At 45.6% G+C, this 11,819-nt stretch overlaps 1 pseudogene; it reads left to right on the top strand.

Annotated features, from left to right (window-relative positions):
- Positions 1-247: 247 nt before the first annotated feature.
- Positions 248-11,314, top strand: LOC125945192 (methionine-R-sulfoxide reductase B1-like; annotated as a pseudogene).
- The last annotated feature ends 505 nt before the right edge of the window (positions 11,315-11,819 follow it).

Below are 11,819 nucleotides of genomic sequence, written 5' to 3'. Positions count from 1 at the left end.
TTCTCTGACAGATCTTTCAGTTTTAATGCATGGCATTAATATTATAAATTGTGCAGTTTAGCAAAAATTATTCTGTCTGCTCCGATTACTAAATCGCACAGTAACTGTAGTTTCAGAAACCGTATCTGAAAGTTCAGGTGCCCAATTCTTGGCCAATCCCCCGAAGTGGGTACGAGCCATGTACTGAGGACATCATCATCATCAGCGTCTCGTGCCGCGAGCCATACCGGGTCCGAGGCTCGCCGCCTGCAATCGTCCGTGCCCGCCACACCGGTTCCTCGACGGCTGGGCGTTGGATCGCCGCCGCCGAGGGTGAACGTGCGGCACCACCATGTCGCACGACAGCTGGAAGGACGACGAGGTATACCGGGACCACTTCGAGGCGGGTGAGTGTAAGCTGCACGAGTTAGGACATGCCAATAGAATTGTGTCGGCTTTCAGTCCGAGCAGGTGTGGGAAGACGTGGGGACCCTAGCTGCAACCACACCTGCCCATAGAAGAGCGGGCGGTTTGGCCAGTTGGTTTTTCACAATTTTTTTTGCAAGAACAAATAACGCGAAGCGGTAACAAGAGGACGACACAAGTCAAGGATGAGCGCTACGGCGGTGGCGGTCGTCCCTGTCTGGTATACTGTTGTCACTTTGTTCTACATGCACTTGCAACAAAAAAGCCAGTAATCCGTACGACCCACGGCGAAACACCTGAAGCAGGACTGCTCGGCACATGAAGCAGCGCGAAGCAAATACTTCCTTCAGGAACAGGCGCAGCGCTGGCTGCGAAAGGCGGGAGGCCTAGAGGACCGTGACGTAGCCATGGCGTTTCTCCTGATTTTTGCCAGGAAATCCAGGCTATTACACCGGTTTTAGATCATGCTACTAGTAGGGCTTGCACTTCTGACATGGTTTCTTCGTTTCCTTAGTCGAATGCCTTTATAACGAAGTGCTTAGAACCTCCGAAATAGTTTGTTATATAGGCCACTTCGTTGTAAAGGTCGCGCCCCACGCCGTTCACAATGAAATTGCGACAAAATTTTCCATTCCTTATGCAGGTCAGTTCATTTTAGAGTCATTCGTTGGCAAAAAGAAAATTCCGGGGTTTCACGTGCCAAGAACCCGATCTGATTATGAGGCACACCGTAGTGGGGGACTCCGGATTAATTTTGACCACCTGGGGTATTTTAACGTGCCCCCAACGCACTGGACACCGTCCTTTTTGCATTTTCGCCCCCATCGAAATGCGGCCACCCCGACTGGGATTTGATCTTCCGACTTCGTGCTTAGCAGCGTCACACCGTAGTCGCTAAGCCACCACGGCGGGTAGTCGTTCGTTGTAGAGGCGCTCAACTCTATTAGGGTAAAGGTTCATACTTTCAAAAACAAGATATTTCAATCAGTCGTGTCACTGTGTTTCCACATATAGGTGCCACCATTTCGAGACCGAGAAGCCTGTCACGAAAGAAGGCTGTGCTACTTTGCTGAAATTTTTGATTTGCGAATGAAAAACGTTGCGACAAGCGAACGACAAAGGTCATAAATGTTGAGAGCAGCGGTCGTGCCTCGGCATCAAACGGTAGTCTTTCATTTGCCGTGCTGCTGTTGAGTGTTGATTGCTAAGTCGACATAAATTACATTTTACGCAAGCAATTGCCTACACGTCGTCAGAATATATATTCTTGTTTGCAGCGCCGCTGGCAATGACTTGCCGATGCGCATTGTGAACATTCTGAAAGGACCGAACTGGCCATAGGACTACAGAGACAATGATAACGCATAGCGCCGGCGCTATCCGTATTTCTGTCAGCATATAGCCAGTGCTGCGTTTGTTTTCCCGCTATATTGATGCTTGACTTATATGTACTCCAGTTTCGCCCTCGTAAGTGACTATGCTGGTCTACTTCATAGCACGAGATTGCTGCCTGTTTCAAAGGGGTGGATGCCCCTCTTCAATGCGAATGGTTGCCATGCCCGTTGTAAGAAATATATCTAGCACCCCCCCCCCCCCCCAACCTCCCTTTACGTGCATAAAGTGCATACTAGCTAAGAACTTGCTTGTTGCATAAGGACGCCTTTAATAAAGGCTTCCTAATTTGAGACAATGAACAGCGTCTATGCCACTTATTTGAAAAAATGCGCGCACTATTTGTAGTGCTCAAAAAACGCCCACTGCTCTTATTCGCTTACAAAGCTCTCACCTCAGTCCTACAGGAACACTCGTGGACGGTATAAGAGGAAACGCAAATATTGCTTGGAAGCTACCCTTATCGAAGATCTGTGAATTACCACCTGTCTTGAAAATATAGCTTTCAAGGACATTGAATCAAATTGCTTTGAAGGACATTTTGTTCCCGCTGAGTTCCTGAGCCACTAAATATACAGTGTTTTTATGAGCGAGAAGGATCAGGGCAAATGCTGGGGCTCCAATTGATGTTATCAACCATGGGAGGCCAACAGGCATTTAAGTAAAGAAAAGCATAAGGGAAATCAAGGCAGTAATGCGTAGAAATATTCAGGAAAATACAAATGAATGTAGATAGAAAGGAAACTTACTGCCAGAAGGAGCAGAACCAACTGCTTCCGCATGACTCATGCGATTTTTTGACAATGGACGATTCAGTTAGGAATTACGGCGGTAATTATCGATTGCCGCCGTAGCTCCATTAGTATTGATAGAATATCAGGGGACGAACTCTGTCAGTACCACTATCTCACGCATATTAGTGGCGTGTTTCGACGCCACGTACCAACTGCTCCCTGGCACGACTGGTGTATCATCACGCGCTTCATACGTATGTTGTCATTGTTAAATTTCAACAAATCGCTGCCAACTTGTATTGTCCGCGTGTCATCAAAGCGTCGCAAGTCACTCGTTAAGTGCAGTAGGGGCTGTCAGCTTCGAGTTTGAGGCAGGAGGTAATTAATCATGCAGGCATCTACGTGTGCTCTAGCTGCGGAAACAAGCTGTTCGCGAGCGGCTCGAAGTTCGCCCACAAGTCACCCTGGCCATCCTTCAGCAATACCATACACAAGAACAGCGTGAAGAAAGTGCCCGAACCGAATAAGCCAAAAGCGTTAAGGGTGAGTTCAAACTTTCTTTCTGCGAACGCTGGAAATAGTGCGTAGAACAGTTCGGAAGAGAGAGCTAATCATGAGAGAGAGCATGTCTTAGGAAATACAACAAGAATCTTATATGTGTTTTAAAATGGCTTCACCATGATGCACTATATTAATGCAGTGCAACATACCCAGTGCATGGCGATGAAGAGAAGTGAGAACTTGTGCAAGTACTAAATGTATACAACTTCTCATTTTTTGGTTTACATTGGCGGCGCCTCCCTTGCCAAAAAGGGACAGCGGGGGTATCAAAGCTGCAAGCTAGGCTGGTCCGTGGGTTTGGGGCTCGCTGATTCCCCATCCTATAAAAAAATGCTAATATGAGAAAAACTAAATTTGCCACTCGCCCGGATTCGAATCCGGGACATTTCCGTTTGAGAGCCAGATGTTCTTTCTCACTTTTCGGCGAAACGAAAACAACTATTTCATCACTTGGCCTTTCGGCGAAGTGATGAAATAGTTGTTGCAGTTTATAAAGTTCCAAGGCGCTGAAACAAACAGTTGCGCCACTTTAGCATCCTTCTCAGCATTCTAGGGTTGGGTAAGACAAGCACTAGAGAGCACACGCGCCACAATGCAAAGCAGATACGGTCACACGTTCCACATTGCGCGTGCCTTAAGGTAACTACTGTATGACTTTGGAAGCACTGGAACGCTTTGAAAGCACTGAAAGGACAGCGTGTCGCGATTTACCTCTTTTATGAATAAGTAATCTGACAAACCTAACACGCAGGAAGTCAGCGAATGAGCAACCCCTTGGTATATTGTGTTAATGTGGCCCTGCAACATTTCTTCGCCCAACTTCTGTAGCACTGTAATGTATTTATTGTACATTACTAAGATGAATGCCAAACTAATTATAAAAATTGGCGCACGGGAACTGTAGTTATTCCCCGGTAAATTTCTAAATCCGAGGAGACGACGAAGGAAAGCCTTCTCTGTCACATTTAACTCTCCTAGTTAACATGACTGGTTGGTTCCACTGATTGCGCGTCTCTTATAAAGCTATACCTAGAGTATTGCTTCATTGTGGCCTTAACACACCTATCTTTTCGACGGGAATGTTACCCTGGTTACAGCGAACCTCTATCTTGAATATGGCGCGGGAGTACAAAAGCACATGCGGCAGCGTCTACAATGCGTTTGTGCGTGGGTTCGCACGCAATTCCCAAACAGTCCCGAGCGCCTTACGGCGATACCCAGTGCCATGCCGTTGCAAAGTTCTCAGGTGCACCCCGTTCCACAGTACGCCCAGTTCAAGCTGCAATTATTTCCAATTTATGATATTCAAAATAGAAATTCTTTTGCGTTTGGTAAAGCATAAACACGCTTTTGTTTGCGTAAGCGTGCTATATAGTGCAACATAATTTGGACAATATATATGAATGTTGCCTGCGGCCTGGCCTGTGAAACCAATCAGAGCATACGGAGGTGAGCAGCCTTGTCTAGAACGCGGGAACGATAGCTTCCTGGGCTCTCGGGAGCCAGCCAGGGACGTCTAACGGTAGTTGCTGGGCCGAAACGTGCCCAGCACCTACCATTAGACGTTGAACCCAGCAGCTAGCGTTAGACGTCGCTTTATGGCTCCGGAGAGCCTCGGTAGCTGTAACAGCAACAGAGCCAGGACAGAGCCGACGGCAGTGCGAAAACGGAAGTATGGTGGCTAGCCACCATCGAGAAAGGTAAAGCGCGCGCCGAATTGTGAACACGGTGATCGTCGACGCTCGTCGCAATGGACCAACTTGTTGACGACCTGACAACGACACATTGCCTCGCGATGCTGGGCTCGATTTTAGCGATTGAAGCTCCGATGAGCGTGACATGCTGCTGAGCGATTGCGCTGCCGGCGTCGTTGCGTACTACGACGGCGGCCTCGACACCGTCTCTTCCGAGCGTGAAAGCAGCGAGGACTCCAGCAATGCGACGTCGGGCGACGAATCTGGCCACCGTCTGTACGTGCCGTCGCGACTCTCAAGGTGCTAGCAAATTCAAGTGCGAGTTTAGCGAGCCAGTAACACCAGCGCAGCACTACGGGATAACGAAACTTCTGAAACTCGAAAGCGCGCGAGGCGCAGAGTCGAGCGAAAACGAAACCTTTTGACCACCCGCGTCGTTATCAAGTGTAACTCCAAAAAGGTATTTTTCAAAGAATCTAATAGAAGTAGACAAATAGCATTTTCTTCCGTCTTATAATCCAACGAAGCAATCTTTTCAATATGAATGGTTGAGTACTAGTGACATAATTTTTTTAGGAGTGCTTTCATCATCGGCTAAGTACCGCAATGTCCCTGGGGAGTCTCTTATCGTGTCCTGCTTTTACCTGAATTTCTCGATTACTAAAGCACTGTTCGCGATTATATTGACGCCTTAGACATTCTAGAGCATTGCTCTATCACTTTAACGTTACCTTTTATTTGACTTTAGTGTCCCTTTAAGGCAACACTAAAGGATGATGCTAGAAGTCATAGCATGTATGATGCTAGAAGTCATAGTCATGAGCATGACACAGCGAAAATGGCAATGACTCAGCGAAAACAGATTAACACTCAAAAATCACTCAAATGGGTTCTGACGTGCGCACTACGTGAAAGAAACACTAAAGGATAATGGTAGAAGTCATAGTCATGAGCAGGACTTAGCAACAATGACAATCACCCAGCGAAAAACATCAACACTCAAAAACCACTGAAATGAGTTCAGATGTGGGTGCTGAGTTAAGGCAACGGTAAAGGATGATGCTAGAAGTCAGTCATGAGCATGACTCAGCAAAAGTGACAATGACCCATCGAAAAAGATTAACACTCAAAAACCACTGAAATGGGTTCGGACGTCGGTACTAAGTGAAGGAAACACTAAAGGATGGTGGTAGAAACAAGTCATGATTATGACTCAGAAAAAATGACAATGACTCAGCGAAAACAGATTAACACTCAAAAACCAATGGAATGGGTTCCGATGTGGTACTAAGTGAAGGAAATCAATGGTTGAAATCTTAGTCATGAGAATGACAAAGGCTTTTTTCGCCTTAAGGTCTCGTAGGCATTGCTAAAGGGACTCCCGAGGACTAATGACATGAATGTAATGACAAGCGTGTCATGTAGGACATGAAAGAGCCACCCACGTCTTGGTGCTCTCATCGTCGTTTCGTTAACTTGGCAGGCTCCCCCGCACACTGCTGCGCATAAGATCGATTCCCACAGGGCGTGGGATCTGCCGGCTTTTTCTGATCGCGACCGTATAAATCCAGTAGATAGTGAATCTAGGGAAAGCATAGGGGTAATTAGCTGTGGTTGAAATTGAACTTTAGGAAATCGGAAATTAAAGTGGACGAAAAGACAACTAGTCGCTGGTGGGGACCAAAGTCACAGCTTTCGAATTACGCGCGCGTTGCACTACCATTTGTGCTACAGCGACGGCCATCAGTCCGCCCACTAGCTTGGGTATTTATGTGTACTAGATCTAGCCCTGAGAGTGTGAGCCAGCGTCAGTCAGAGCCATGGCAGGCGGTTGTGGGACACCCTGTTTTGCCCGATGGCTTCATGTAAGATGTAACTTAGGAGAGCAGGTACGTGGCTAGAAAAACCTCGCACGCTGCCTAATGGCATCAAGGCTGCCAGATTCAAGACCCTCGCTTTGCAATAAACAAGGAGACGGGAAACAAAGGGGCTCGACAACCTTCGCGTGGGTTCCGTCCCTACCGGCGACGAATTACCTTTTCGTCCACTTTTATTTGCCCCTTTCCTTCATTGTTTTCGACATTTAAATTTAAATGACAGCTAATTACCCCTATGGTTTCCTTTGCTTCATTTCCTGCTGGCTGGGTAAAGCACAGCCTTTAAGACCCGCACCTTAAATCTAGAGTGCGCCAGCCGATGGTTCGTGGTTTTGGACTCCACTTGTTGCCTTCGAATGCGCAGGTGTACTGCGGCCAATGTGACACGAGGTTGGGCCACGAGTTCCTGGGCGAGGGTCCTAAGGGCAAATCGCGCTTTTGAATCACATCGGAGTCCATCAAATTTGTCAGCAAAGGTGAGCACTGTCAGAGTATACGAGTGGGCATGTGGGAAATTTAGACCCCATAGAATAGCAGAAACAGACTGACTTAGACAAACGAGACAATACAGTGCTATCTCGTTGGTCGCATATCCTCTTCAATCTGTTTAAGCTGTGCTATTCAGAAGCAGGTATAAGCACAGTGCCTCGACCCCGAATGAAGTTTGAATAATCAATTAACCTGCCTCTAATGCTGACATGAAAACATTCCACCAGCATATTCCTATTTCTGCACAGTGTGTGTTCGAGCTAACATGGGGCAAGCTAAAAAATGATTGGGACTAATGGTGTTCTGCAAAATTCGGTATTTTTTCACTTAGACTCAATTGTCGAAATGTGTTACCCAACTAATATATCAATGCTGTAATTGTAGAAGTTCGATGCGAAATTGTTTCCAGTTGGCCTCATTTTTTTTTTCGGAATGTTGAAAGTTGTGGCAAATGCATACGAGACAGCGTAGGTCCCATCCTTGTATATCGCAATACGCCTGTTTCTTTTTTATTCTTCTTTTACAGCTTGAGTGATGCTAGCTGAGACGGCCCGTATCTTGGTCATTCATCAGCGATCTTACCACTGCGAGTACTGTAGTCAGTGAGTGTAATGAGAATAGATGCTTGTATCCCATATTCCACACTAAAACATATTCTATGGAACCGTTTTACGTGATCCGGTGTCATAGGGAAAGCACAAAAGTTTGAATATCAGCCGGTCGGTTCATGACTGTTAGGGGAGAAAGTTATACCAAGTACCAAGAAGAAATAATTATAGTTATGTCGTTGGTCGTACGTGTAAAATCTGTTTCCTCTTTAAAATTGGGAAACATAACTGCACTGTATAAGTGAAAGTTGAGAACAAGTCCAGTAATTCCGAAAAACATAAATAATGTATAAATTCTTCTGAAAGGCACTCTACTCGCACGTGCTAGAATCACAAAACGCTGTAGTCACACATGCCAATCTTTAACAAATTATTAATAATTACTTTTTTGGAAATGGCCACGTAAGGGCTCAAGTTGTTATTGAGCAATTGAAGCCAATCTATGTGCGAGGTATACTCGTACACAAAGAATACAAAGCCTGTCAGAAGCTTCATGGTTGTCGTGAGAAATTAAGTTTGTCAAACCAGAAGTTGATGTAGGGGAGAATTTCTTGTGAAAGTACACGTTCGTCGGATACATATACGGGAAGCGTGAGGGCGACACGCTTGTTCAAACTTGCCATGCAGCCGTCCACATGTTGATGGTATAGGTGATTGTTTGTGGCAACGGCTTGTGTGAATGAGGCGTCAAATTTTATGTTAGTCGCTCTGTCAATGTTGTCTCCCAGAGTTGAATATTTCCACAGCGTCATGTCCCGAGACAAAGCCCTCGAAGAAGAAATTCACTAGTACTGCTCAGCTACTCTAGCTTCAGATGAAGACCTCAGCTCGGTGATCATTGCATTTCCCTTTTTTTTGGAGGCATAACTCTAATAAAGGGCATAGTAGGTCAACTCCAATTTATAGAAAGGGCTTTAAGACTTATTGAGGTGAGAAAACGCACCAGCTTGGTGGCGGCGTCATATGTCGCAGACAATCCCAGTAGGTTTGGATGCAGTTCGCGGATTCTGTTGAAAGCCGTGGGCGTGTAAAGTACTGGTCCTGTATTGACTTGGTGTGAACTAGCTTAGTACCAAGAGAGGCTCATAGAAGTATTACAGGGCACAATGAATACATGACGAGAGGGCTTAAGATTTTATCAAAGCTTATTTGGTTCCTACGGACGCCATTCTGAAGGGCAAGCGAGCGGAATCCACACTTAGCGCACTGTGGGGATGAGAGGTTTTGCGTTTCAGGTTACTTGCAGGTGGTTCTGTGCAGACGCAGCCCCCATCTGAGCGACTTGCAGAAAGGCGCCCCAGTCTTGCAAGTGCAAGGGCAGCACCTTGTAGAAAAAATTGTGCATCATGCGCTTGTGTAGTTCAAATCCAGCGCCAATGCTGCTCCACTAACGTGAAAACTGGGGAAGTGCGAAGCAGTGATGCTCCGGTGTTTCTCTTGTGTTTTCCTTGTGTTTACTTGCTTTAATTTGTGTTTATCTTGTGTTTAGCAATCCATCATCCATTTTGACACCTGTGCTAAGCCATAACTGGCGGGAAACCGCCACACACATGGAGCATTTCCTGATGATTGAACTGATTTTAACGAATCTCTGTTAATTAATGCGCTTAATGCTTGATTATTCCTGTATTTTAAATTATTCTGCATCATGTTAGTGTATTTTGAGGTGATTATGATCAATTCTGCACTTGGTTTGACCCTGTTTTAGGCACTTGTTTTTGAGTGTGATCACGACAGATCACACGCGACGGACGCCGACGAACGCCCGGGCCCCACTAAAGTGCTTCGCATTTAAAAACACTCACATTTCATATATCTAAACGGTAGAGCATGCTGCCTGCAAGAATTTTGTTAGTGTCGCGTTGGCTTAATTTCAGCCAGTGCTCTTGTGGCGTGCTTGATGTCGTGTTATAGTTTCACATGGAGTAACCGCTGCATGAAAGCACGGGAGAGTTTCCTGGCAAAAATTTAGTGGTGTTTCACGGGGTCATTTGGTGCTTGACCAAGGGGAGGAATGTCTGCGCCGACTGGAAGGAGATGGGTTACGGCACTTCGGAGTTTTCTGACGAAGCTTAATTGGTGTTTAGAGGCTACATGGCACAACAACGTCAGGAAAAAATTCTGCGTAAACAGTAAAACATTTCACGGACAGAGATATCGGTGTGATTGTCAGGGAAAGCGTCCTGCACACATTCTCTTAAAGCCTTCGAAACGATCGGAGAACGCTGTGGCTGGACTTGTCGATGAGGTTAGAGCCATGGGCGACCACCTGCCAACGGCAGCACAATTTGTAAAATGGGGAGGACAGGTGAACTTTTCGAATTGTATATAGGATAGCAAAGAAAGGCATGGCGTGCATTAACACACCTTCATTATTTTTATAATATATTAGTCGATGTTTTGCATGTTTGTTCACATGTGCGATTGTTTATGGGGCACGCGACGCGAAACCTTAAGTAATCATATTGTCGAGATTACCTTCCCATTGTAATGTCCCAGTGCTAGTATATGGATATACCGTGGAAAATCAGCCGGTGAATATGATTAATAGGATTAATATTAATAGGATTAATCATTAATAAGGTTAATGATTAATAGGATATCAGCACTTTTTTTGCAGTCATCTTGCCTTGTCCGGTTCTTTCACGATGTTTCGACTCCAATATGTACTAGCTGACAAGCGTCGGCGTTTTTATTTCATATTTAGGGATATATCTTCATTGTACATGTAGCACTCACGAGCCGTAGCTTTTGTGGTCACACAGTTTGGTAGGGAGGTCGGTAGTAAGATTCATTGACGTCCGGAAGAATCTTCACCCCGTATGGTGCAGAAATAAAATAGGCGCAATATTTTTTTATGTACATAGCGTTGTGTTTCTCAGGATTGTAATATTGTGGTCGTTGGAAATTTATCTTGTAAATGCAGTATCTTGAATATGCGCTGATAGTGAGAGTCACTGTTAAAGGATATCCGCAGTTAGTTTATTTGTTGGATTTCTAACACACTTTATACTACAAAATATTTCTTATGCATGTTACTAATGAATTTGCAGTGAATGTGTTTGTCTTTTCTCGAGCAAACATGCTGCAAAATGATACGTGTACTCTGGTAATTGAATCTAAAATCTGGCTTGATTTTTCTGCAGATGATGACGGTGGTGCCCCGAGCAAGGGTGGATGAGGCGGGCCGAAGTAAGGGCAGCAAGCATTTCTCAGTCCTCCCACGGCTGAGACACCTGGGCTGCTGCCCTTTGCTGATCGGTGCTGAAGCAAAGGTGTCGCGAACGGCTGTGTGTGGTGCGGCAACGCACAAGTGACGGTGACCGGCAAATCCCTCAAAAAAGGAACCGGGCCACCCGATGAATGCCATCCGCAGCCACGCCACGAAATACTAAGCTTGTGTGCAGACCACATGCTCATTGGACTTCAGGGCCTGAGTTGCAATGTGACGACTTCGAAGAGCGTTTTTAGCGGTGTTTTCTTTTTTTCACTATAGCTTCACGTTTGTAGCTCAAGGGTGACCGCACGATGCGCAAATATTTGTCTGAAGTAAATCACCTGCCTTGCAAGCGCAGGAGTGGTGGATTTCAGTTTCTTTCCACGTATGAGCAAAGTTAAATATCCTCATGAAACCAGTTTCACAAACTTTTGATGCATTATCGTAATCGTGAGCCAAAAGAAATGTCCATAGGTCTAGTCCAGCAAGTTCCACAGGAATAAGTGAGCCTCTTGTGATTATTTGACAACATCACATTCAGCTCTGCATAGAAGCAGGCTGTATTCATGACGAAGCTGTCCCAATTACCGGAGTATGTGTTCCCGTTTGGTGAGCAGTAGGATGTCGCATGATCAGTTATTGCAAAATGTACTCTGTTTATTATATTCCTCCGTTACGAATCGCTTCATCAGGTGAAGGGAATTGCGTTACGTTGAATTACATCCGAATCTTACGAAAACTACGGACATATAATTAAGGGACGGAAACGGTTTCTCGTATTAGAGGTAAATCGTGGAGCTTTACTCCTCGATATCCACGTTCATGTAAGACGGCTAAGAAAA

The sequence above is a fragment of the Dermacentor silvarum genome, chromosome 4, assembly GCF_013339745.2.
Source record: "Dermacentor silvarum isolate Dsil-2018 chromosome 4, BIME_Dsil_1.4, whole genome shotgun sequence".
Lineage (NCBI taxonomy): Eukaryota > Metazoa > Arthropoda > Arachnida > Ixodida > Ixodidae > Dermacentor > Dermacentor silvarum.
This window is presented reverse-complemented; position numbering and strand designations above follow the sequence as displayed.